General features: G+C 36.9%; 2 long non-coding RNA genes across 2 annotated transcripts in view; one reads left to right on the top strand and one right to left on the bottom strand.

Annotated features, from left to right (window-relative positions):
- LOC137580053 (uncharacterized) overlaps nucleotides 1-24,234 on the top strand; it is a 38,175-nt gene extending 13,941 nt beyond the window's left edge. Inside the window, exons 3-4 of the long non-coding RNA XR_011032927.1 lie at nucleotides 7,449-7,504; nucleotides 23,374-24,234. This is a non-coding gene — a long non-coding RNA (uncharacterized lncRNA). The remainder of the gene's footprint in view (nucleotides 1-7,448; nucleotides 7,505-23,373) is intronic.
- Nucleotides 1-26,002, bottom strand: part of LOC137580061 (uncharacterized) — a 125,061-nt gene extending 99,059 nt beyond the window's left edge. The window contains exon 1 of the long non-coding RNA XR_011032928.1: nucleotides 25,990-26,002. This is a non-coding gene — a long non-coding RNA (uncharacterized lncRNA). The remainder of the gene's footprint in view (nucleotides 1-25,989) is intronic.
- Nucleotides 26,003-27,779: the final 1,777 nt, after the last annotated feature.

Genomic DNA, 27,779 nt, shown 5'->3' with positions numbered 1-27,779 from the left:
TAGTTAGGCATTCTCGCGAATGCAAAAGCAAACTCCGCCAAGAGTTGTTTAAAGCTGTGGGGCCCCCAGACTAAGGAGTAAGTGGACTCAAGTGCTCTGTATATATATGTGTGTGTGTGTGTGTATCTATGACTGTGTCAGCGGCAGCGCCAAGTTGTCAACTTAATTTACAGCTAACATGTGAGCTACAAGTTCGCGGCGATTGAGCAAGCGATAAAAAGTATTAATTTCATAGACCCATGCAATTAACATAAAGTGGACAAACGTACAGACAACATATAGATGGACAGACGGGTCGGACGGACCAACTGACTGACATATAGTGGGCACAGAAAAAAAAAAAAGAGTGGAAAAAATGCTTATAAATATGCAAATGCCTTTGACTCTAAATAGTTTTAGATTACAAAAAGGCTTTGCCAATAATATGAACACTTTGCTTAGTTATGGTCATCGATTTAAGAGTGATAGCCAATAATTTTGGCACGGGGCATTATTAATATGTTTGTGTGATTGTATGTGTGTGTGTGTGTGAGTCGGTGTGAAAATATCCATCATCATTGGCTAATGGCATTTGCACTAACATTCACTCATATTCCTTCTCTCTCTCTCGTCTTCTGATTAGCATAATTGCCAATAATTCTGCAAAATGCCATCCAAGTTATAAAAATTCAAAAGGTTGCATATGGTATATTAACAGAAGCAATTCAATATTAAGCAAGATATAGAAAGACTTGGATTTTAAGTGAAGATAAAAAGAAATGACAAACAAGTTTCCCTTGCTGCGCCACAAAGTGTCATACACATATTATTAACAATAACAAAAGAAAACAATAAAAATGAATAAAAAAAAAAAAAAAATACCCCGTATTTTGATTACTCTTTCTTAAATAGAATCTTCTTAAATTTCATAGATGCTTGATTTTATTTCTTTCACTTTTTCTCAAAAGTTCTCAATATTTGCGATTCGTCTCTAACTCTAGCAAATCAAAGAAGAATATCCCATTAAAACAAAGCTTATACAAATCTGAAATCGAATCCAAATTTGATTAGCATAGATATAAACTATACTTTTCGAATGGTTTCGATTAGAAAATCAAGATTTTCGACTTAGGAAACTCAGCCCCGGGAGTCCCTTTTGAATGCATATTTGACATAGAGCAAAGATTTAGTTATTGAAGTTAAATCAAAATGGATAAAATTTTGGATATTTCTTTTGAAAATACTTTAAGATACGATTTGTAAAAGCTAAATAAGAAGTTCGAGAAATATTAAAAAATCTTAAATTTGAAGTATTAGATTATATATTAAAGTCAGTATATCATGTATATCTTTAGTTGGAGCATATGGTATCTATAATTATAGTCAGATTAAGTTTTCTCGATGATCATGCTCTTTGGCGTTAAGTTGACCATCTCTCTCACACCCATGGTGCTTATGGTTTCGTCTCATTTACTTTGTAAGAAGTTTTGTTACATTTTTGAATACTTTGATTGGCCTAATCCAAATATGTCCTACTTGAAAAGTGAGAAATGAAAAAAACAGATAGTCTACCCTTTTGCCAGTGTATAAAAATCAAATAAATAACTTATAACTCACACTTTGGCTGGACAACAACAGAAATATCTCGAGAAAGAGAGAGAGAGAGAGAGAGGAAGAGACAAAGGCAAAGCAGCTCGATAAAACAATTTCAATAAATCGTGCTAGTTCAATAAAAGTAAATTAAACGTTTTGACTGCTGCTTCTGCTTAAAGTTGTGTCTCAATTTTTGCCGGTTCCTTCCAAATATATACATATACATATACAAATATTTATACATATATAAAGAGTTTTATACATATATTTTGCTATCGGTGGTTCCGCCGGTTCTCATGATGTGTTGAGGTGCCGCAATATGCGTGAGTTAAGTGCGCAGACGTGGCCCGAGGTGGGCATTAAAGAAAAAAAAGAGGCAACACCTTTTCAGTTTTTTTTTTTTTTTGCCCAACCTGTTTACCATTTGCTGCTGCTGCTGCTGCTACTTCTTATCAACAGAAATCTATTGGGCACACACAAGGCACAAGAAATTTCGGTTTTTTGGCTGCTGCAGGCGGCGACTTTCTTAAACCAAAAAGTCCTTTGTATCCTAACTATTAAGCCATAAAACGCATGCAAATGAAGGCGTTGAAATGCTTATAAAACACCAACCAGCCAATATTGCTGGACTTTTGGCTGTGTGTGTGTGTGTGTGTGTGTGTGTGACGGTAGGAAGGCAGTTATGTTAAAAGTTAAGGCGTTTAAGGTCTGCTTAAAGGGCGCAAAAACTAACGCGTTTCAGGATGACTAAGTGAGTCAGGGAATGAGTGAGTGAGACAGGGGAATCAGGGGCAGCTGTTGTACTTTTTCATTTGTAGGTTGTTGTTGTTGTTGCTTTTGTTGGGGTAACACTAAAACGAGGCCTGGCCTCATCAAGCTAACGGCTGACTGACTGCCAATTAATTATGCTCATAGCTTCTTTGGATTCAGGCATATGTTTATTTACTTAATTTACTTAATGACACACATATAGAAAAGGCACAGAGAACACAGCAAAGGCGAGGGCACGAGTCAGTCGTTCTGAATTTTTTGGGTGAGGTCATCATGGGAACGTTGGCTACGACACTACTTCACTCAGTCTCTCTCTCTCTCTCTCTCTCTCTGTCTCACTCGCTATCTCTATCTATCTGCTGTGTCTGTGTGTTTGTCTAATAAATAACATTATTAATTACCATTGCAATTAACTATAAGTACGAGCCAAGGCACCCATAAGGCATTTTCTTATATATGATCTTTTCTCCCTCTTTCCTCTCCCCACCACACACACACACACACACACACACACACACACACACACACATATATATATTTATTATGCACTGCACTTGTGACCCAAATTTGAATTTCATTTTCCATAAGCTCCCTCTTTTATATATGTATGTATATATCGTCTCTGCCCCGTTCCCCTTCTCATATTCAGTTTTGTTAATTTTCCAAGTATTTCATGTATATGTAGATATGTATATATGTATTTTTTAATGGTTCATTTTGTCTTACATTGAGTGATATATGAATGCATTAATCTTAGTTTATGTTTATGGTTTCTATATCGAATTTTATGCAAAATGTGCAATATGATATAGCCTCTCTCTACCCCCTACCCATGCCCACCATTCTCATTCTCATTCTCGTTCCCATTACCAATTCTCATTCCTAATTCCCATCTTTAAACGAATATGGGATGGGCCAGCAGCATTAAGCAGCATTTTGGTCTAAACAGATGCATATTAAAGATCAGAGATCTTTTTTATTTAATTTATGTCCAGCCATTGCCGATTTTATGATGATCGAATCAAGAAGGAGTGGATATATACACATTTGCATAGACATTTCGATTTAATGTTTCAAGAAATTTCTTTCGAAGACGGCACTCCCATTTTATGTAGCTTGGTGTGAAGGAACGACGACTCTCTGACTCTTTGGTTGTGATCATTAATCTTAACACTTGTTAGAAAATGGAAAATATTGAAACTGTCAACTGCATAATCATTTCACTTAAACACAACTCCAGACGGAACAAAAATTACAGGGCAACAGCAGAGACATTAGAAATTGGGCCCGGGCCGTATGGTGGCGGGGGGAAAAACTACCCGAAACTTGGCTCCCCTTAGTGGATGATGTTGTTGTTGTTGTTGTTGTTGCTGTGTCACAACGTTTAATCTTTATTAATTACAGTGAAATAATACAAAGTCAGTGCAGGCTCTCTAGGTCGCTCCTCCACGACCCTACTAAATAGTTTTGGCTGCGTTGCCCATGCACACGAGAAGCTGATTAATGCCGCAGTCAAAAGAGCCAACAAGAGGCAACGACCAAACATGCCACAACAACAACAGCAACCAGCAAGAGCAACAAATGCCAAACTTTTAGTCTGGTTAGGAATTTGGCTTGGGAATACAGCAGCAGCAGCAGCAGCAGCGGCAGCGGCAAGTGCGTTGACTGTGTGGCATGGAGCATTCATCAACGTTGGCGTCAACCAAGTGCCTCCTCCTCCTTTGTCTCTCACTCACAAAGGATAGGATATACAGAAACTCCACAGCACAGCACAGCAGGCAGTCAGTCAGTCAGTCAAAGAGACAGAAAGGAACATGGCTAGCGATTAAAAATGGGAAAATTAGATAGTAGAGAACGCGAACGCGAGCGAAACCTATTTGATCCTTTTAATCGAGCATCGGCATAACCTTTTTTGAACCTTTTTGGCCGTTGCTCGCCTAATTACGCGTCTATTTTTGGGTTAATCAGCATTTGTGTGACCCCGGACAAAGGTCAGCTGGCTGGCTGGCTTGCTTGCTGGTAAAAACAAGAAATTCTTTATGTAAATGAAGTTGTCAGAGAGGGGTAACAGCAGCAGCTGGATGAACTTTGTTTCTCGGGAGAAAGACAGAGAGAGAGAGAGAGAAACAAACTATCCCAAAAAAAAAAAGGAATAGAAAACTGTAAAGCTGGGCAAATATTTGTAGAAATTCTGCGGCCGCTATTCACTATTTGCACTTCAACTTAACAAAATCAATTGAGATAGAGAATTATTGAGAGAGAGAGTGAGAGATAGAGAGAAATTTAGTTTGAAGAGGAACGAGCCATTGGGAGACAATTAAATATGCGCATAACTGTTGATAATCATCGAATCAATATGCTGACAATTTTCTCACGCATCCCGTGAGGACAGAAGACAGAGGACAGAGATACAACGCAGATATTCAAATTAGATGACGAATGCATCCCAGAACACACAAAGAACACACAGATATATATGGAGAGAGAGAGAGAGAGGTGAGAGCAAGGACAATGCGAAGAAGGGTTCAACATTTAGTCCTCAGTTCAGCTCAAGCGGCTGAAGTCAATGAGGAGGGTCGACACGGGGGAATTTCGTTTTTTTTTTTTCGTTTTCCTTCCTTTTGCTTGTTTCCAATGAAGGCAAAACGATTTGTCAGTGCGCAGAATTTTAACTAAGACGATTCGAGAATATTCAGTCAGTCAACCCCTTGACAGATCCAAAAAGAAAAAAAAAAAAAAAAAAAAAGGATTTGTAATTTGAATGTTAAATAGTAGCCGCAGCTTGACTGACTGAATGAAAAGAAGGAACCTGGAACTGAAGCTGCTGTAAATTGTATTTACTGCTGAATTAATTTCTACTTTTCAACCTTTCCCTTTCAAGGGATTTCAACTGCCCCTGTTCTGTTTGCTTAGGTTTTCCGTTTTCTTTTCAATTTAGTTTCGATTTCGTTTCTTCATTTTTCTCAACTCTTTTTTTGAGTGCAAAAAGCTATTAAAAAAAAACGAAATATAAAATTTCGTTATGTTTTTTTTTTTCCTTTTTCACTGCGTAATGGCAATTGACAGGGCGCAGTCATATGTAAATTTATTTTTGGTTGTTCATAAGGTAAAACGAATCTTTTTGTTGGGGTGTGGTCCTACTTCTTTGGGAAAGGAAAGAGGCAAGGCCATTGCAGCAGCAGTAGCAGCTGTTCGCTTCGAATTTCAATAAGATTTTCATCGATTAAGATTAAGATTTACTTTAAAGGGAAAACGCAAAGAATTGAGTGAAAATATTTATAAAGTGTAACTTGCAGTGGCTTTAAAACATTGTCTCACCATTGAATGAATGACATTTATAAGCCATCATCATCATCATCGTCATCATCTTTGTCGTAATCATTGTCATCATCATCATCAAATAACTGTTGCTGCCCTCATGCTGACAAAAGGGAAAATTGCTGAGTTGCAACAATAATATTGCAACTGACACCGATCTATGGCCTACGGGTGTGCCATACATACATATGTATGTGTTGTGTGTGTGTGTGTGTGTGTGCCATTTGATTTGCATAATTTCGCACACAGACATTTTGCATTTGGCAAAAAGAGAAACACCTAAACCTATGCTTATCATCATCAAGGGCAATATAGAAAGTTTGTATTACCTTCAAAAAGAATTTGTTTAAGAAATTTAATAAAATTCGAAAAACTGTTTTAAATTAAAAGACAATAATTCAGTATTAGATGAATAATTTGTTAATTGAAATCGAGATAAGCTGATTATGGTAACCTCTTTTGGCAAAATATATATACCCAAAACATTCTATTTGGCATACGGGGTATCTTGTGAAAAAGGACACCAACACTGAAAACTAGCAAAATATTGACTGGTAAAAAGGATCAGCCAAGAGTGAGAGAGTGAAAGAGATAGACAAAGGGCACAAGCCGCTTAAGCTGCCAACTGCTGGCTCGCCCCTCATTTTGCCTCTTTTGTTGGCCTACTGTGTGTCTGTTTGTATTTTTGCAAATTCATCGATAATTGGCAATTTGAAATGGCAACAACACAACACACACAGACACAGACACCGATACACACACAACAGACAGACAAAGGCGGTGACGTGTGTCTCGGTTATTCGGGGTTGCTTTGACTTTATTTTGTATTGACTTTGGCACATTGAAGAGACTCCCTTTAACGCTACACCTAAAACCCTAACCCTAACCCTAACCCCAATCACATTGACTTCTTCTTCTCTGTTTTTTTGCTCGTGTCAAGGGCATTTGCTGCATTTTGGCAAACGGAAAAAAAAACACACACAATTTCACACAATAGATAATGACTTAATGATGTTTTAATTGTAAACAAGTTAATTAATTTCATTGTATTTCTCGATGGTCGCCAGTCAAAACCAATTTCAATAACCGTCCCCAAAAAAAGACTCGCGGTGGCAGCAATTAGTGTCTGCTGCCTTTGATGATGACGATGATGATGATGATGATAATAGCCAAAGTATATATTATATACAAATCATATATAAGAATCATCGTTAACTGCATTAGACAATCGACAAAATAAATATAAAACCGGAATCGGAACACAAAAAAACAAAACTTGAACCATAAATCTTTTTGATAATTGTCTGCACCTGAGAATAAATAGAACATACAAATTATAAATATCGATTTAGAGATTCAACCCTCATATGAATATACCAACACTATATAGTTAACTGATCAAGAGTTTATAGTAAATTTAAAACCGAAATAACAACCTGGGTGAAATGGGGAAAAAACATTAACATCAAAGTGTAAAAAGAAATTAATAGCCCATGTCTGGTTGGCAAATGAAAACGATTTGTCTACCATTTCATAGTTTTCGTTAACAAATTTTTCAGCATTTCAAAAAAGTGTTTTTTTGAAGATTACTTAACGGCATGATGGATAGAAGGTAGACAGACAAAAACAGACACTTGGACAGATCTTTCTAAAGGTGTCGTGTCTGTGTGTGTGTAATGGGATGAGTTTGTTTGCTAGAGATAAGAGGAACAACCAAAACCAAAAAGAAAAATAAAGGTGAAACATATTTTTATTAACAATTGCTTTTTTGTGTTTTTTTCTTACAGAATGAATTCTTTGGATCCGATCCCCTTTGGTTGGCTGACTGAAACTTGGCTAAAAGGTAAGCAAAAACCAAAAAAAAACAAAACAAAACGCCCCAAGTGCCAATAACTAACTAACTGACTAACAACAACAACTACAAAACAAACATATTGCAATTTTTACTTTAAGCTTTTTTGGCTTTGGGCCCAGGGTCGTCTTGGCACTGTCCATATATGTATGTATGTTTATACATGTGTGTGTGTGTGTATGTGTGTGTATATGTAGAGTCTTGGACTCATGGGTCTCTCGGCAAAACTCTTTCAAGTTTCTTTTTTTTCAGTTTTTGACAGCTGCTGTCAAATGTTGAAAGGCAGCCAGCCAGCCCATACAACAATAACAGCAACAATTCATATAGAAATCTAAAACAAGTCACACACACACACACACACACACACAGAGTCAGGGAGAGTATCAAAAACCATGGCCTAAAACCCCCTTCCAACCCACTACATCAACCTACTCCTCTTCCTCCTCATCCTCCTCCACAAAAACTAAAAGCGGTACACATTATGGCACAGCCTTGCCATATTCCTTAACTCTCCTAACCAAGTTCTCAAAAACAAAAAAAAAAAAACAAACACAAAACAACACACACAACAAAACGGTCGGCATAGCAGAAAACAACAGCAACAAAAAGAACAACAAGCGAAAAAGAGAAACAACAAAAAAAAAACATAAAACAATGAAAACATTTTATAGTTTTCATGCACGAAGTCCACACAAAATGAAAAATTCTACAATTTAAACTGACATTTAAATTGATAGTTCAAGAGATGCACACGACAGATACGAGAGGGAGAGAAGCCACAAAAACAAAAACCCAACATATAGAGATATATATGTTTGAGCTGGTGGAATCTGAAGAGATCCGGGAGGATGGGCGAGTGGGGGTGTCAGCTGCTAACCAACAGCATATGTACATATGTTGGCGCTGGAACCGAGTTACATTCAGTTGGTTGCTGATGATGCTGCTGATTTGGGGCTTCCAAATGTCGCTGCACTTGATGGGTGAAAAGCGCATCAAAAGATTTGTTGCCCCAAAGCTCATGGTTAGAACATGGGATAGCCAAAATGGATGAGATGCCAACCATAGAAGACCCATGATAATCTAACATATTGTTTTACAATTTGTCGACAAACTCACAACAATGAATTTCAATATCCAAAGCCTTCTGTGCAAAAGTTGCATCCTGAAAATCAAATCAAAACTAATCTTAAAATCATCTTTTAACAAAATCGCTCACAAGACGTACATATAGTATATACATATGTATATATGAACCTTCTTTGGCGACTTGATGAAGAGACTTACTAAATTTTTAATTCCGTTTCGAGTCCCCTTGCTTTGGATCAAGCAAAACGTTAAAGGTAGTTCCATCAAGAGGATAATGCAAAGGATTCTTTGCATATTTTAGAGGACGTACTAGTGTCCAAGGTTTGATACCAGGCCTAAGTCTGTAACGAGTACAGAACAACCCACTCTGACCTCTACCAAATAATTATAATGGGAAAGAGTGAATTAAATTTTAAATTGTCCGGATTTACTTATGACGAGACATCATCCAGAGTGTCCTTTGGTAGCCTATGTGAAACAAATTATGGATAATGTGAGTTTATGCACTTTGGTCATTTCAACTACGGATCGTTCTAGGCTTACTTGGATAGTAAACATCCTATCATATCAAGAAAAAGACCACTACAATTGTGACTTGGACAGTTCTAATTGCAAGAATGATCTATTTTACGAGTTAGACTGATTATTCTAAGCAAGAAAGCCATATATCCTTGAGTATATCAATTTCAATCAAATGTCTTATTGTAATTCAAAGCCTTTTATAGCCATTCCACAGGACACAGAAAGGAACATGAACTTTCGGGCATAAGTGTTAGTGGAATATAGAATATTAATCTGTCTTGATAGAGTCAAGCTCGTCATTTATTAGTTCATGGAGAAGGACATTGATTAGATTAAAGAAGTTGTATTAAGTCTCTCTAAGGAAATATTACTTAAAGAATTAAGTATAAAGTCTGTAGCAATGTGGAGATGTCAAATACATTTGTATTAGTATTTGACCTTATATCCAAAATCAGCCTCATATTGTTAGTTAACAACAAAAAAAAACTTGGCTCTAACTTAATCAAAGAAGGGCTTACTTCAGCTAACCTGAAACATATGGAATCTTCTTTCATAGAATATTTTATAATGAATTTGCTGAGAGTTTGAAATGTTTTAATAACCAAAGGAATTTTTATGTTAAACTTGTCTCAGGCCGTAAGACTGAACAGAGGTCAACCGCATTGAAATATTTCTGTGGTTGACAGGAAACCGATGAGAAATTTTTCAATTAAACCAAAAAAATATTGAAAAATTTAGAAAAATATAGAATTTATGAGTAAACAATACTTGAAATTAAAAAAAAAAAAATAAAATAATTTGGAAAGAAACTATTGCATTCCAAATAGCAATAAATATTTTATTTTTGGAATAGGAATTTGAATTATTTAATGAATAATCATTTTCATTTAAGAGAAATTAAACTACTATGGGGCGTTTCATTCTTTTTCTTTCTATATTGTGTTTTGATGTGCGTGTGCATTATCAGGCAAAAAGAGTCCACACATAGAAAGATTGAAAAAGATATAAACCAAAACAGCTACAAAGTAAACTCATATTGTGGGCGGGGAGGGCAGGGAGGGGACGCACTGGGCTACTGCACTAATCTTATAATTAGCATTCTTGGCAGATAACAACAAAAAGCAACAACAACAACAACAACAGCAACGGCCAGGCAAAGACAGAGGCAGTGACAGGCACTCCATTCTACACCACGCCACTCCACTCCATTCTACTATGCTGCACCATCACCACCACCAGCACTAGCACCACTGACTCTTCCTCTTCGTTCTCCTCCTACTTCGCATTGGCTGACTTGAACTACAAATAACAAACAAGTTGCAATTACAGAAAGACAACAACCGACAACCGACAGCAGCAGCAGCAACAGCAGCAACAGAAGGAGGAGACAAACGAGGGAACCTCTCACTCTCTGGACTCTTAATCGCATTGCATGATAAGTGCACATTAATTAAAAAGAAGAAAAACAAAATCAACTAATACTTTTATGAAACGAAACCGAAAGAGTGCTAATTGAATTATTGCTGCATAAGCTCGCTTCGTTTGCTACGTTTCGTTACGTTTTGGCTCATTTAATTGCCAGTCCCCAAAAAAAACAATATAATAATAAAACAGAAACAACAGAAAAAGACAAAAAACGAAAACTGAAAAGACACATACAAAAAAAAAAAGGGCAAAACCCTTTATTTGTGTGTATGTATGTATGTGGTTGTGTGTGTGTGCAGCAGCAGCAATTCTGGCTCAGACTCAGACTCATATAATATTGCTTACGTTTCCAGGAAGACCTAAAAATGCTCCAGACTGTGTATGGAGTGTAGATTCAATGCCTTTTTTCTAACGGTAACCAGCTACAACTTGCTTAAACCAGACCCCCAAGTTCAATTTCGGCAATCCATAAACCAAACAGCAACAACAACAACAACAACAAAGCAATGGCAGAAGCTGAAACCGAAATAAAATAAAACAGTGAAAAAATGTCAAGCTCAGTTTTCAATTGCAGCCACATTGCTGGCTTGGTAATCCGAGAGCAACATATACACAACAGGAGCAACAACAACAACAATGGCCAAGAACCCAACCAGGAGAAACCAGGGTCGACCAGGAGTAGAGAAAAAGGGACAGACATACCCAATATTAGGCTATGCTGCGGGCTTAGTCACTTCTGGGTAGTGGTCTCCATCTCTATCTCCACAATTCTGGCCCATATTAGTTTTCAGTCAGCCAGCAGCAACAAGAGCAACAACAACAACAACAACAACACCAATATCCACACATTGTTTCGTTTAAGCTACCTAAGCGAACATGGACAATGGAAAGAAACGTTGATGATGATGATGACGATGATGATGACGATGATGACAATGTCGATGACGACGTTGTTGATGAGACAACCAAACTGCCTGCTCTCAAGTATCTGCAAGTACACGCAATGTATATCGTTTCTATCTGCTTTTGGGCATGCAACAACAACAATAACAGCAACAACAGCAACAAAAAGGGCGGCACAGACATTTCAACAGCATGTCGCTTCATTTAAGTTTTTTGCATCAATGCACTCGTGACAATTTGTCATAAAAAGCTAACCAAAATACTGCCCAACTGAGCTCAACTCATAGAGACAACAAGTACACTGAAAGAAAAACTTGACCATCAAAAAAAATAAGGTATAAATTGACAACCAATCGAATAAAGTATCTGGAAATCGAAAAGCAAAAGCCATTCTGAAAAGATTCCATACAAAATAGATTCAGCAAGCACCTCATGTTCTATACAGATCAAGGACATACATATATACAGATCGAACTAGTCACCTGAGACAATATCATCATTATCCTCGGTGGATCCTTGGGGGCGGTCGAATAAAGAAAATGTTGATTCTTAGAAGGTATAGAAAATCACAAGAGTTTTGCCAAATTTTAACTGATTCTTGGCGAATGTAAGTCAATCAATAATTATTTAAAAAATGAAGTAGATTTTTAAAGTATTTCTTCAATTGATTTATAACTTATTGAAAAAGTTTAGAAATTGGTTAAATCTGAAAAGAAAGCAGATTGATCAGCTTAAAACATTCTTATAACTGTCAATCCGTAAATATTTTAGTTTTTGACCGATTTTCATCCTCCGGACTCCCTTAATCCGGCACTGATCATATCCAAATCTTTTATGCAAAACATTTCCAATGTTAATTCCCCAATGAGTTTTGGTGATAAAACAATATTTCCATACTCAATAAAAATTGTATAGCTGCAGCTGGTCCCACATAAATAAATCAATTTCCAATTGGTTTCTTTTTTATTTAGTATTTTCTTCAAGTGTATGTAAGATGTAGCAGCACTTGTTGTAGTACCATGAGCAACTTTACATTTTTTAATTGAATAAAGAGCTATGAGGGAAAACTTGAAATCATGCAAATGAAAGAACATACCTACGTATATGAACCATAAAATAAAAAGAACAAAAAACTCACTCTCAGAATCATAAAACTTGGGCAATCAAAACTATATACATATGTATGCATACTCACACTAAAATTTGAAGAACAGATTGTCAGAGATTAGAAAACTTTTATCGTTTATTAATGCGCACCTTACAGAGCAACATGAAACCCAATTGCAATCTGAGATCTTTGTCTAGATTTACATATGTATCTAACGTAGATCTTTCAATGTACATATGTATGTGTGTGTGTCTTTTTGGATCTCATCGAGTGGCTTAATGAAAGTCTAATTGCATTTGGAAATAGTTTGGTTTCCCCCACCAAATGAAACAAAAACATCTTTGGTCTGGACCAAGCACCTGTTGGCAGCTGTGTGGTCCATATGTGAGGTTGAGGCACTTCCCCATCCCAAAAACGCGAGATATAAAAAAAATATATATCTAAATTTATATAGAGAATATGAAAATGAAATGTTCAAGCTATATGGCATGGTCGACCTGTCGTATGCCCTGTAAGCATACCTCAAAAAGGAAAACAAAAAGTTGATAACAATTTTTTAGGGATTTTCAACAAACTTATGTTATTTACAGTTTGTTTTAGTTTAAGTTAAACTGAATTTATCTTATTTCTATATTCAGATATACCCTTTAAATCTTTCGAGGGTATTCAAAAGAATCATCTAAATGTCAGCTGTGCGCACTTAAACGTAAACTTATGCATATTTATATAATTCATTTTTAAATATTTTTCAAAAATAAAAACGAACGGCATAAGCACTCAAAACATTATATTAAATATCCAAATTTTATGATGCATAATGCGAGAATATTGTGCTCGAAGGGGTGCTCAAAAGGTAGAGGGAGGTGGAGTTGGTGGTGGCGATGGTGATGGCGATGTTGGTGGTGCTGCTGCTGGTGGTGGTGGTGGATGTAGGAGAAGGTGGATTTTTATTACCAATAATTTTGAAATTTGTTGCTGCCACTGCCTCTGCTGTTGTTGTTGTTGTTGCTGCTGATGTTATGGGTGCAAGCAACTCGTTATAAATATAACCGCAGATACTTATAAGCACCTACTATATGTATATATATATATATTCATATGTATATACATATAAACCTTCTCCTGCTTCACCTCCTGCGCTTACTCTATCTCTCTCTCTCTCTCTCTCTTGCTATAAATATATATATATATATGCATTGAGTGTGCAAGTGAATTGATTGTAAAGCTGCCCGACCGAGCGACGCGATTATTTACGGTTTATTTTCAACGCTTCAAAAATAAACACACACACACTCACACACACGCGTACACATACGAGTAAGAAAAACGCAACATGAATTTCTTTTCTTTCTTTTCATTTTTTTTTTTTTTTTTTGAAACAAAAATATTGCATACTAATTTTAATACATAACACGCGGGGCATTTATTTTTTTTTTTTTTTTTTTTTGTTTTGAAGGCAAAAACCAAGAAAAAACCAAAAATAGCCAGCAAATGAAACGACTGCATTGGCATTTCTTCCTCATACCTCTCACCACCCTCCTCCACACACACGCACACCCCACACACACCCCACACACACGCACTCATTCTCAGAGGGGGTTGTGCAGAGTGCGGCGGGGATGGGTAAAAACATTGTGAGGTGAAGGGCTAAAAGTGTCAAGCGACGACATCGCCAGTGTATTTTTGAATTTTTGGCAGGTGGAACGAACAGCAGCAGCAGCAGCAACAGCAACAGAAACAACAACAACAAAAACGACAAGTGCCCCGCGGACTGCATTCATATTTCAATATTTTTCCATTTTTCTTGGCTTCTTCTAGTTTTATTTTATGTGTGTTTCCCACTTTTAAAAATAGCCAGAAAGAATGAAGAAAAAAACCTATCACCGTGTTCCTTAGCTGTGTGTGTGTGTGTGTGTGTGTGTGAGAGAGCATAGAAAACACTGAAAATTAATTTCCACATAATTTTTATGAGGCAATTACTCATCGACACTCTTCAGCACACACGAACACGAAACAGAAAAAAAAAAAAAAAAAAAAACTATATATAGGTATCGTCTACATGCTAAAATCAAGCGGAACCCAAAAAAAGAAAATTAAATTTAGTTTACGCATTTTTTTCCTCTATGTGTGTGTGTGTGTGTGTGTGCGAGTGTGTGTGTGTGGTGGTGTGCTAAAAGTTTCATTTTCTAATTTTCTAATTTGTTTTAGTTTTATTGTTGTTGCTGGTTTCCTTTTTATTTGAAAATTTATTCCAAAAAATTGTACTAAATTTTTAAATTAATGAAACATGGCGTATACGTAATATTATCAAATATAAAGACAAGGAACATAAATAAATGATAAAATATGGAAGTTGCAGGCACTTGTGCTCCCTCTCTCTCTCTCTCTCTCTCTCTAATTTAGTTTTCAACTATTTAAAGTGAATGTCTGACCTCACCTCACCCATCTACACATTAGACATTACAGTCAGTTATCCAAATACTATGCATATTATTTCCCATTACTACATAATTACCCAGACACGCCCCACTAAATGCAAAAGAATGAAATATATTTCACGACGAATTTCCAATACCCTTTGAATATAATTGTCGGTGTCTTGGAGTCATATGCAGTCAGAAACATTAAGTTGATTGTTACTTTTTCCGCTTCATTCAGTTAGAATTCCCAACTAGTTCTAGCCTTGAAAATTTAGAACTTCAAATTCTTTGGCAAAGTCTTCAAATAATAAAATTTGGTGGTTCTAGAAATGGAGGAGAGGAAAGCTGCTCATATCGTATATATCTATATAATCCATTGACCTTCAGTTTTGATTAATATTTGAAATATTTAAAAGTAATCTAATGCAGAACAAAACTTCCCTATATAGGGTATAAACAAGTTCAAAACAAGTGGCATAATCGAATGACCCTTCATCACACTTTTCCATATGGGGAACAGAAATATGCTTTAAACTGCATATTATTATAATTTTTGTTGTTTTTTTTTTTTTTCTTTTTCTACTTTTCTTTTTTTGTTGGGAAAATGTGTGGTAATTATTTGGAAATGCTTTCTAGCCGATAATTGTGGGTGCCACTGCCATTCTTTCTACTCTATTCTCTAGTTGCCCTGACACGTTCGTTTGTTTCTTTTCATTTTTTTTCCTTTTTTTTTTTGTCAAATTATACAACATTTATCATCAATTATCGCAGAGTTGTTGGTGGGTTGAAAAATGATTATACTAGAATTGTGACGCACGCAAGACATAGAGACATGGCTCACACAGATACACACACATACATGTGCACACATGACGACATCGTGTCATGAAATATAATAAGCAAATGACGTGCTGAAAATGCCAGTTGAAATATAATTTTTATAAGAAACCATGCCGTGTGGCATTCACCCGCTTTCGACGCTCCTGGACTAGCTGCAACCGTTTTCCTTTTCTGCTCTCCCTGCTTTGTCTTAACCACAAAACGCAGTTTAGAGAGAAGTCTTGTCTCGTCCATGGGCCAGGGGGCATATGTATCTAGTTGTACACATAGATATGTACATATGTGTGTATGACATTTCATGCCAAAATGTAGACAATTGTCAATTGTAACAACTACACCCCTTTTTGTTTGAATACTCTTGCCTTTGGGATCCATATACTGGGACACTCAATAGACAATAGTTACTTAATTATATTTATATCTCAATTCACTCATACACCAATTGAGGACTCTATATGTACATACATACATACTATTGAACGTATCAACTTTCCTCTTAGTTGATAGGGTATTCAAATTGGTGACATATGCAAAAAAAAAATAATAGAAAATTGGTTCATTCCTTTTGCCATCTCTTCATATGAGCGGCTAGGGCCACATGCTAAACGAATGTTGACAAACAATTATTATTTTATTATTATTTGTTTGGGTCTGTGTCTTACACACACACACACACGGACAGAGAGAATAGGAGAGATAGAGAGAGGTGTACACCTACCGCACCTCTGCCCTACCACACTGTTCTATCAGCTCTCTGTCTGTTCTTTCAGTTAGTTTGCATGACTTTCCACACACACACACACACACTCACACCCATGGGATAGAATATGCAGCGTCAGTTGTCGTCATACCGTCTGCCTGGTTGCCTCCTGCCCATCCATCCCCTTTGCCACAGAGCTCCCCCAACCCCCCGCCACCTAGCTTTAGCCTAGACCAGAACATTTTCACTTAGTTTTCTGTGTGTGTGTGTGTGTGTTTATTTATTTGCCTAACTGCTTTTAGTTGCTTTTGTTGCTATTTGTATTGTTGATTATTTTATTATTATTTGTATCATTGTTTGAGCAAATTTTCACATGCAATACACACACACACACACACACACACACACACTATCTATAGTGAGATAGAGAGAGGGGAAAGAGATAGGGACACAAAACGAGGCACAAACTTACAATGCATAGAAAGGGGTACTTGCACATTTAAAAAAAAAAAAACAACAAAAACAAAGCTGTCACAAAAAACAAAGCAAAAAAAAAAAAAAAAAAGAGTTTATTTTTCCTCCTGTTTTTAATCTAAAATTAGCTAAAATAAACATACGAGAAACCAGCTCCAAAACCAAATAAACAAAACTTTGACAGTTGGAAATCAACAGCAGAAAAGTATGAAAGAGACAGACGGACAGACAGCAGAGTGAGTAAGAGAAGGAGAGGGGTAAATTATATATATGTATGTATGTACATATATAATATTGGCCACATTTTTTGTACCTAATTGTGGTGAAATTTTAATAAAGTTTTCAGCAAATTGTTTGAAAATGAAATGCCTGTCACTTTGACAAGGTGACAACACACGGACGGGGAATTGGTGTGAGCTGAGAGAAGGGGATGGCAGATGGAAGGGTAACGGGTTGTAAAAGGTGAGAATGGGAATGTTTGAATGTCGTTTTATGGCAACTTGTTAGCCAGCCAACCGATAAGCTTCTTCTGCTACTTCTCCCCTCCTCCCCCAAACACCCACATCCACATGGAAACATTCTAAGCCATTTCACATATCAATTTGTAATCCCATGAAACTGATTCCATAGCCATAGACACACACACACACACACACACACAAATACTTATCCAGTTCAAGCATAACTAATAACTTAATTCGATTCGTGGAAAACACATTTTCTTCTGCTGCGTTGCCTCGTCTCAGGCAAAAGTTAAGGGGGGGCATATCTAAACACAAAAATCTAAAGCTTAATGGCTCATTAAAGCGAGAAACATAGAAATGCAGAGATCCAGAGACTGGCGAGTGGCGAGAGGGGAAAAGGGATAGACAACAATCTTTTCACTGACTCGTATATATCTTTTTTGTTTTTTTTTTTTCTTCTTTCTTAAAATTTTTTGTGGTGTTTTTCTCATTTTTCTTTTTTATTATTATTATTTTTTGTTTTCTTTCTAGCTGTGGTTGATTATAAATTTATTGTTGGTCATATGAATAGAAATGAAAATGAAAATGTTATGTATATGCTCCACTCTAGCAGCAGTCGACTGACTAACTGACTGAATGACGGTCTCTCTCTCTCTCTCTCTCTCTCGATCTCTCTTGCACTATGTAGAGGCTGCTAATTATGCATGCCACATATTCAGGGTACTCCCCCCTTACCACAACCAAACAGCACCACCGCGACTACACTTCATCACCTTTCATATTGTGGTTGTTGCTGTTGCTGTTGCTGATGCGTTTGCGTTAGAAAAGTCAGCAGCAACAGGCTGCCAGTTGGCTGCTTATGCAATGCAATGCAATGCACTGCAATGCAGCAATGCAAAAGAAAAATTATAATAATAATGCATCAACAAAATAAAGAAAAATACGAGTTGCAATAAAGGCAAACGACGCACGCAGTTGGCCTACGAAATGAGCGTTTCACATCGTGTGAATTTTAATTAAAACTACAACAACATCAGCAGCAGCAACAACATCAGCAGCAATAACTGTAGCTATTGCAGCAGTTAGACGCACAATGCAACTCATAGACATCCCAGCCAATCTCCCCAACAACAATCCCTCACCACCTCCACACCGAACCTCCCCTTTTTTACCCCACCAACACACACACACACACATGCAAACCGAAAATGGGCCTCAGTGAGCTTACTGCTAATTAAATGCAACATATGCTGCTAATTAAATTTATGTGCCCGTCGCAACTCTGATTATCAAAAATTATTTATGCAAAATCTGACAGGAAATACCTGCGACTACTTACTGCAGCAACAGCAACAGCAACAGCAACAGCAGCCACTGCCAGCAATTGCCAACTGCCAACAACAACAACTGGCGATGCATGGGCCAGATAAAGTTAAAGCTACTGCCAACAACTGCAACTCGGCTTAATTTAATTGTACATAGTTTTTGGTTGCATATTTAATTATGTTGTTGAGGTTTGCGATCTCTCTTTCCCTCGATATCTCTCTTCCGCTCACTGATGACTAACTAACCTAGCTAACTAACCAACTCCAATGACTGTACTTTCGAATTAAACAAAAACAAAAATTGTGTAATCATTTTTAACCGTTTTTCGTATTAGTTGATTCTTCAAGTTTAAGTCCGATATTAGATAAAAATCGAAAAACAAAAAAACGTTGTTAAAGTAAACAAAATACATAATTTAGCTAACTAACTACATAGCTTAGGCTAATATTAAAAAAAATTTCCGTAAGGCAAACGTCAAACTATGGAAACTTATACTTAAATCAATGCGGGACTATTTGACTTTTTGCTAAACGGGCTACGAAACGGCAGATACGATGCTCCTTAAAGTATGCAACATTATAGAAAAGTAATCATTGTTTTGCAACAAACTTATATCTTTTTGCATGTTTGCTTTGAGCCAATTCGAACATTGCAAACTTATCTTTGAATGTCTTAAAAATAGAATTCGTGGGCTGCTTATTGCATACTTTAGGGGGCATACAGACTTAGACTCACTAGTGGATATCGCCCAGGCATGACATGGCTGAGTTCTAAGTATGTTGTTGTTGTTTGATCAATGAGCCTACTGTCAGTTAGTTATCTCACCGATTGATTTGATCAGTTTGTGCTAACTTTATTGTTTTCCGAAGTCCATGATGAAAAGCTGAAACATCTTCGATTAGTGAGTGAGTGAATTTTGGAAATTTATTTGATCTGCTTTTTGATTTGGCTTTAGATTTCATTGATTCAAGTATATAGCTTTGAATTTCCTTTGATGCCTTCATGATACACACACACACATACATACATATGTATGTCTTGTTTACTTCTCAAGCATTTTTGTCTGAGATTGCAATTATATGGCGAATTATTATGATAATTAATACAAGAATCGGCAACTTCAACTGGCGCTATTGATTGACATGTTGTCGTCGTCGTCGTCGTCGATCGATTCGTACGGAAGCATTCCGACCATTAAACAGATTCCTCAATGGACACTTTCTATGAATGGGCACAACAGTAGCGAGTCTCTGAATGTATTTACAATTTTGCAATAGATATAGATACAATAAAATATGTCTATGTATACATATGTATATATTTGCATTGTGTGTGTGTGTGTGTGTGTATGGCAAACACTTGCACTATGCGCATAATCGACCGAAAACAAACAAAAACATCTTACATATTTATTGTGCCAAGGCGACGAGCAGCAGCAGCAGCAGCAACAGTAGCTGCTAGTGACTCAGCCCCCGAGGGGTAAAGCAAAGTGGAAAATTTTTTAGCAAGGGAGGAGCAGAAGGGAGGTCTGATGTCTTTATACGACGAACCTCGCCTCGTCCATTGGTCAGAGAGAGTCAGTTAGAGCGTTGAAAATGCAGTCGAGTGTTGTGAATGTGGGCATTGCAGTTGTGTTTCTTTTTTGCTACTGTTGTTGTCTGTTTGTGTTTAATTCATTAAATTAAAATTAATGTTTATTTACGCGCAATTTTACAGCGTGCCTGAAATGTGGCGCTGCCTGCCAGCCAGCCTGCCAGCCAGCCTGACTGCCTGTTGGCCAAAAGTATGGCCAACCAAGCATAAATTAAAATATATTACAAGTAGCAGCAGCAGCAGCAACAACAAGTGAAAAACTTCACTCAAAAGTTGATGTTGCCATTTAAAATTAGCCACAACTGCTGCTGCAGCAGCAGCAACATCATCATTATTATTATTAGCAACATGAGCAAGTTGTAAGTATCTTGCAGATACATGTGCAGCATATTTCCTCATCTCAGTGTCTTTGCTTATCTCAGCATTGAAAATCTTTCGGTTTTATTTCGTTTTTGGATCTTCGCATCTTTTCCATCTGTCTGTTTTCTGTCGGTTTTCTCTCTCTCTCTCTCTCTCTCTCTCTCTTTTGCCTTTTTTGCGTAATTTAATTAGTATTCTGTGGCCAGAAATCTGATATTGTTTATGGCTCAAGTTTTGCTTTGACATTGATTGACAGCAAATACATAGTATAATTTCCCGACTCTCTCTCTTTCGCTCACTCAGCTTCTCTATGTCTTTCTCATTTGCTCTCGCTCCAACTGCAACCCTGACTATGATGTTCAATTGATTTGGCCTAATGGAGTCAAGCTCTTAGTTTGGGTACATTTGGTTACATGAATTTGATCGTCAACCCACCAATATTTCTTTTTGTATACCCTTGCAAAAGAGGTACGTTCATTTTTGGTCAGAAGTGTGCAAATCATAGATATGTATATATATATATCGTCTTGATCAGACGAACCCCAAAGAAAAACATTTTGTGCGTTTATGATGAAGAACTTATATATTTGATAATAAGCGAATGATTCTGGCTTGAGTTTTAACTCTTTGCAGGCAAGGGTATGTCGAATTCGGCATGGCCGAAATGAGCCATGGCCCTCTTAGTTTCTTTTTTTCCTTCCAACTGGTTTGCTGTTGTTGTGACCTACAATCTCTGTGTGTGTTTCAATCAGTGGGAAAACATGAGCTCACAATATACGATAGCCAATCTACAAGGAAATCAATTTTCGATCACACATTTAATACTATTTCCCCCACCTTCCCACGTTACTCTTGTTGTTGGTTTTTTATCCGAATCGAAAAGACCCACTTGACTATCTTTCTAGTATTTACTATGCCTCTCGTCAGCATTCTAAAACCAAACTAAATAGATTTCAGGCACTATAATTAAATGATTGTGCGGCAGCGATAGAAAATTAAAAACGTTTTATTAAGCGATACAAACTGATAAGATGGACAACTACTGACTGCAGTCAGGCGTAGAAAAAATTGGTTTAGCCGATTCACCAAATACCCAGTAAAAGTGATAGAAATATAAATTCAAACTTTGAGATAGGAAGAAGCATTGTACAGTGATTCAGTGAGAGAGTGAAAGTGAAAGAAAGCTTCTGTTCTACTGATGGCTAAGATTAAGCCAAAATTGGCTTAATGGCCAATCGTTTTGTGTTGTATTGAAAGCTTTATATACTTTATGGATTCTCATACACTGGGTACAAATCGGTAATACATTTGAACAAAATTGTATGGAGAGCTACCCAGTAATGTCTAACAAGCGCGACAACAAAACCATTTGATGATTATTACCATTATGTATTTGTGTATAGTCAATGCAAAACTAAACTTAAAAAAAAAAAAATAACACAAAAAAACACAAACACAAAGCAAACCAAACAAATTGTCAGTCAACTCGGACAGGCGGTTCTGTATCTGTCTGTCTGTCTGTCTTTCTGTCTGTGTGTGTGTGTGTTTGTATGAGTTTTGTCATTAGAAATGCCAATTGCACGTAATACATCAAATGTTTAGTAAAATTATTTTTAATGAAATGTTGTGTCATTAGACGCATAGACGGCATATACCTACATATGTATATACATATGTATATGTGTGTCCATATAGTATATAGAAAGGGGCGCGTCCAAACAAACAAACAAACAAAAAAAGGTAACTGAGGGGTTTCTTACTCTCTCTCTATCTCTATCTCTCGTTTTCCCTTTAGAGGTTTTTGTTGGTTTTGTTAATTTAGCTAAAAGTCCATTAAATGTTATAGTTCTTATTGCAATTGCCTTCGCTGCTGGCACTATTAAGATAATTGTGCTTATAATTCAGTCCGAGAACCCATCAATAGCCGTAATTATTATGATGTGTGACATGCAGGCCAAAACCGAGAGAGAGAGAGGCCAGAAGAAGAGAAGCAAGAGAGGCCCCTTGTGAGTGGCCCAAGTCATTATCATTATGAACATGAAAGCAAAATAACAACAAGAGAGGAATACAGGAACAGCAGCAGCACGAAAATTGTCCTTGGACAGCAGTTGGAGGGTGGGGCGGAAACTTGATTTCAAGCAGAGTTAAACGATCTAACTAAATGTGGAAGATTCACTTACATATATAGTTTATCGGTTCTATGTTGAGAGCAGTTTGGAAAATGCTGAAAGAAAATTTCAATTTGATTTCTTCTGAAAATGATAAGTTTTATTTGCTACACTTTTCAAAGAAACAATTGCTTAGTACTATATAGAATGAATGGTTTAGTTAGTCACTTCAGTTCTGTGTGTTCTTGTGTATGTGTGTGTGTTTCTTTTGTCTTTTTATGTTTTATTTTACAATCAAGCAACTAAGTGCCATTCAATTCAACTCTTCGCTCTAAGCCCTCCCTCTCCATACATTCGTTGCTCTTTGGTCTTCAATGTGCTTTGTATGTGTGTGAGTGTGTGTGTGTGTGTGTGTGCTCTTTAAATGCCTCACTTTACTTAAGCAAACTGATTTTTATCATCACTGCCGTCGCGTCGTTTTATGAGCATCATCAAAAACTAATAAAAACTCAATGCGTTCTTTATTTGCAGGCAGCCGCTCACCTCCGCTGAGTGGACCGTCTCCACCAACCCTCCACCACCACCGCCTAACCCGCTCACACAATGGTGGTCGTCTCTGTTCGTGGCAGGAGGAAGAGGCCAGGAAAGGCCGGGCCAGACCAGGCCATACCGCGCGACAAGCAACATGTTGCTTATGCACTCGTCAAAGCAATTTGCATACAAATGTTGCCAAGGCACTTGAAAGTGCAATCAGAATTGCTGGAACTGCAAAAAAAAACCAACAAAAAAACACTGAACACCGAACACTGAAAACTGGGACTGGGTCTCGGTCTGGCACTGGGACTGGGACTGGATCCGTGTTCTGGAGCGCTATGTCGATGTCGATGTCGATGTGGCTTGTGGAGCATGGGATGGAAAGGCCGTTTGCCGTTTCATAATTTGATATTAAACATGCACTCGCCTCTCTGTATGTGCCTCCGTATGTGTGTGTGTGTGTGTGTGTATATGTAAAACTTGTAAATTTGCAAATTGCTGAAATGCATGACAGAAAGGGGACAGGCAGCTGGTGATTCTCCTCCTGCTGCTGCTGCTGTTGCAGTTCAAAAGAGTTTTATTTTCGATATTTTGTTGTTTTTTGGTTTTTTCACTGTGCCCGCCAGCGCTGCGTGAATTTGCATTTACATAAGCAAAACCGTACCCAAAAACCCATACTCAAACCCAAGCCCAAACCCAAAACTTAAGTCCAAACCTAAAAATCCAAATGCAAACCCTGGCATTGGAATATTGCGCGATGAAAGGAAGTTCCAGTTTTTTCAGTTTTCAATGCAACCTCCGCAACATTTGCTCAATTGACTTTCAATTGCAAAACAAACACACACCACTCATACACACACACACACACATAATACAACAAAACAAACCAAAGCAGTCCATAGTCACAAAAAAAATGCGAATTTATTTTAAATTCTTTGTCTGCTGTTGGGGTTGCTGTTTTTTTTTTCTTCCATATGGTTATTTTGATGTTAAAAAAAAAAAAAAAAAACTGACGAGGGCTGCTATTTATATTTGGAAAATTGGCAATTCTAATGCCAATACTTATGCCATAAAAAAATATCAATTTGTGGAAGACAATCAAAATTTTTCGAGAGGGTTTTCTTGGAAAACTTTTGATGTGGATTTTCCCACGAAAGGATGTGTAAGCTCTTTGGAATGGAATCGAGAGTGCAAGTTCAAAATTCTTGCATCCTTCCTCCAATACACTCTTGAGTCAATACTTAAGTCGTTGGTAAGAAGGTTCATCCTCTCTGGATAATACATTGTTATTCAAGCCCTAAAAAAAGGCTCGTGTCGATTGAAGCTTGACTGTAGTGCTTGAAAGTGTTAGTGCAGATAACACAGAACGATCGATTTCTTGCTATTATTTCACTCTAAGCCATAAGGGACATAAAAAAGAAATAGATCAACTATTTAAAGCAAATGAAACTTAACTTAACTTAATTTGATTAACGTTCCCAACATTTTTCAGGAGTGTTTTTTTTCCAAAGCAAGTGCTCGTTCCACGGAACAAGAGGAAGATAATGGATAATTTTTATTGATTCTAAATTCCTTTTACAATCGCTGTTGCTTTTAAAAGATATTTGCCAAACAAATTTGTTTTAAAACAAGAAATAATCGTTTGATTTATCGATTGTTATATTCTTCGATTAATCGTGATTGATACTTCCGCCCTTTCGATTATTCATAATAGTCGATTAACGATTTTCAGCTGCCATCAACATGCAAAAGACGTTTGTATAACCGAGGTGATGAATCGTAAACTAAGCAGCAATTGACCGTGTGGATTTGCCAAATTAACCATAAAGTTGGTCGAACACGAAGTCAGTCTGTCAATTCGAGTTAATAACTCATCTGCCCTACAGTTCTGACTTGGCGCTCAATGACTTCAAATAAAAACTACTTGGTCAAGGGTAATCAAAAAACTGATATGACAATGTTTCAAACTTATCAAAAGTGCATTGATCCACACCAATAAAGCCATTTTTGTTATACATCCCGAAATATAGATAGCAACCCTCGTACAATAACACCACCTCAAAATGTAAAGTGATCAGCCGAATTTTCTATACCCTTGAAAACCACAAGCACCTTACATTAGCTTTATTGTCCAGAAAACCTTTTCCTTACTCATATTTAATCAAAATAGAAAAAAAAAAGGAAAATTTAATGAAAATTGCTCAAGTTAGGACAAACTAAAGCTAAGTGAAAGGGTTAAAATTAAATTTAGCCAAGGATCTAAGCAAATATCTATCAAAGGGTATCTACATATATATATTTATATATAAAGAGAGACTCTTTGCCATATGATTGACATGCTCGATTGAGATCGACTGCGACTGGGAATGGGCAATGGGGAAGGGGAAATGTGGGGAATCAGCAAGTGGTATTGGCTTTATTTTTCCATCTCATTCAGATTGTTAATATTGCAATTGAAAGAATTGAATTCACAACTCAAGTAGTCTGCTGAAGTAGTCCTTCAAATAAAGAAACGGAAAGAGATCAGGATCGCCTTAGGCACACCTGGACACACCTTTTGGTTTTAAATACAATTGAAATTCAACTGCTTAAAGTCCTAAAATAAATACTTACAATTCATGATTGCGTATTTTTTTCTTCTTCAGCGTTTTCCGTTTCTTTCTCTCCTTTTTTTTTTTCGTTGTGTTTTTGAAGCCAACACGCAATTTGGCATAAATCATTTTTATGAGACATTTCCCCAACAGCAGCAGCAGCAGCAGCAGCAGCAACAATAACAACAACTATGGCTGAATGTTAAATAGGCACGCAAAGTCTAGGGAAAAATCGAATCAAAAGTACGTAGCTACCATTTAGCTATTTAGGGTAACAAAAACAGAAAAAAAACCACACACACACACACATACGTCAACAAGAGGAAAAACTTTCGTTCTATTAGCAGGCTAAAAAGGGATGGCCATAAAATGCGTCAACCTAAAGAACCACACACTTTTAGTCTCTCTCTCTCTCTCTCTGTGTTTCTCTGTCTCTCTTTCCCTAACTCACTTTCACCCAAATAGCAAGGAAAACGATAATCAATAGACAATTGGCGGGGGTGGGTACAAGAAGTCGTCGAGTCACAATCACCCTCATATGTGGACTATTTCTATGGGTAGTTCATAACTTTTCCGACTTTTTTTTTTTCTTCTTTCCACACCCCCCTTCCTGGCTATAATATGTGTCTCAGTCTCTGTACTTACATCGTGTGTGTGTGTCTGTCTGTCTCTCAGTCTCTGTCTGGGAGTTGTGGTGGTTTCTTGGCCAAATGTTTGACTGCCATGTTTATATCCTCCACACAACCGCCACATACTCACACATGAGCAGTATCATTTGTAGGCGTCACCGAAAAAAACATACCAAAAAAGCAAAAGAAAAACAACAACCTAAAGTAAAACAAAAAACCACAAACCAAAAACTGTGCCACAAAGTTGTGCCGGAAAAGTTGGCTCAAAACTTTTCTCTCTCTCTCTCTCTCTCTTAGTCGCTGGCATACTTATTAACATTTATTTGGTATATATTTTATGTATGTACAAATGTATTTTTCGGATGCCATTTTTCCATATTTCTCTGAAAAAACACTAGAGTTCTATACAACGGTCAAAGTGAAAACAATTGAAATCTGATTTTGAGATTTTTGAGACACTTTAAATCGACTTTCAGTTACAAAAAACTTCAGTAGAAACTTCAAACCCTTCTTAGGGTGTAACTAAGTAGTTGTAGTTGTAAAATAAGGACAAAGTTCAATATAAGGGCAATCTACAGTAAAACCTGTCCTTGCGAATGCCTTCAATAAGCCAACACCTTGCAAAAAGGACACAGTTTTGAGTTCCTCCAAGAGCCAAATTCTAATGAAACATTAATTTCTGCATTTTCCAATAAAAAATACAATTAAAAGTTACGAATACTTCAATTTGGGGAGACTTTTGTCGATCCCTAGGCTAGTTAACTGTATATTTTATCTACAAGATCTATGATCTATGTTTTGTATCAAAAAACAGTCTAAATTTTTAAAACCAGTGAACTGCTCTTCAGGCTAAAAGCAAGTCGAAGAACTAATCTAAATTATGAACTGAGAACTTTTCTCCTCTCTCCTTTCCACAAGGATCTTAGGCTTTAGCAAAACGAACACAGTTTAAGGATACATACAGTCTTGGGCAAAATAATAGAAACGACTGACACCTTAACCATAGAATGCATATTATTTGATTTTAAGAAATCGGTAGATAGCTGAACTTTACATTGTGTTTGATTTTAGGTGTGGGCAAAAGAATAAGTCCTTATCCCTTATCCTTATGCATAAGAACGATCATATTTTGTAATGTGATCATAAAACTTTCCACAGAACTGACTGTCCATACAAAGACAAT

This window comes from Drosophila tropicalis, unplaced genomic scaffold (genome assembly GCF_018151085.1).
Source record: "Drosophila tropicalis isolate 14030-0801.00 unplaced genomic scaffold, ASM1815108v1 contig_1190, whole genome shotgun sequence".
In the NCBI taxonomy this organism is placed as follows: Eukaryota; Metazoa; Arthropoda; class Insecta; order Diptera; family Drosophilidae; genus Drosophila; species Drosophila tropicalis.
The sequence above is the reverse complement of the archived record's forward strand: the minus strand, read 5'-3'. Positions and strand labels throughout refer to the sequence as shown.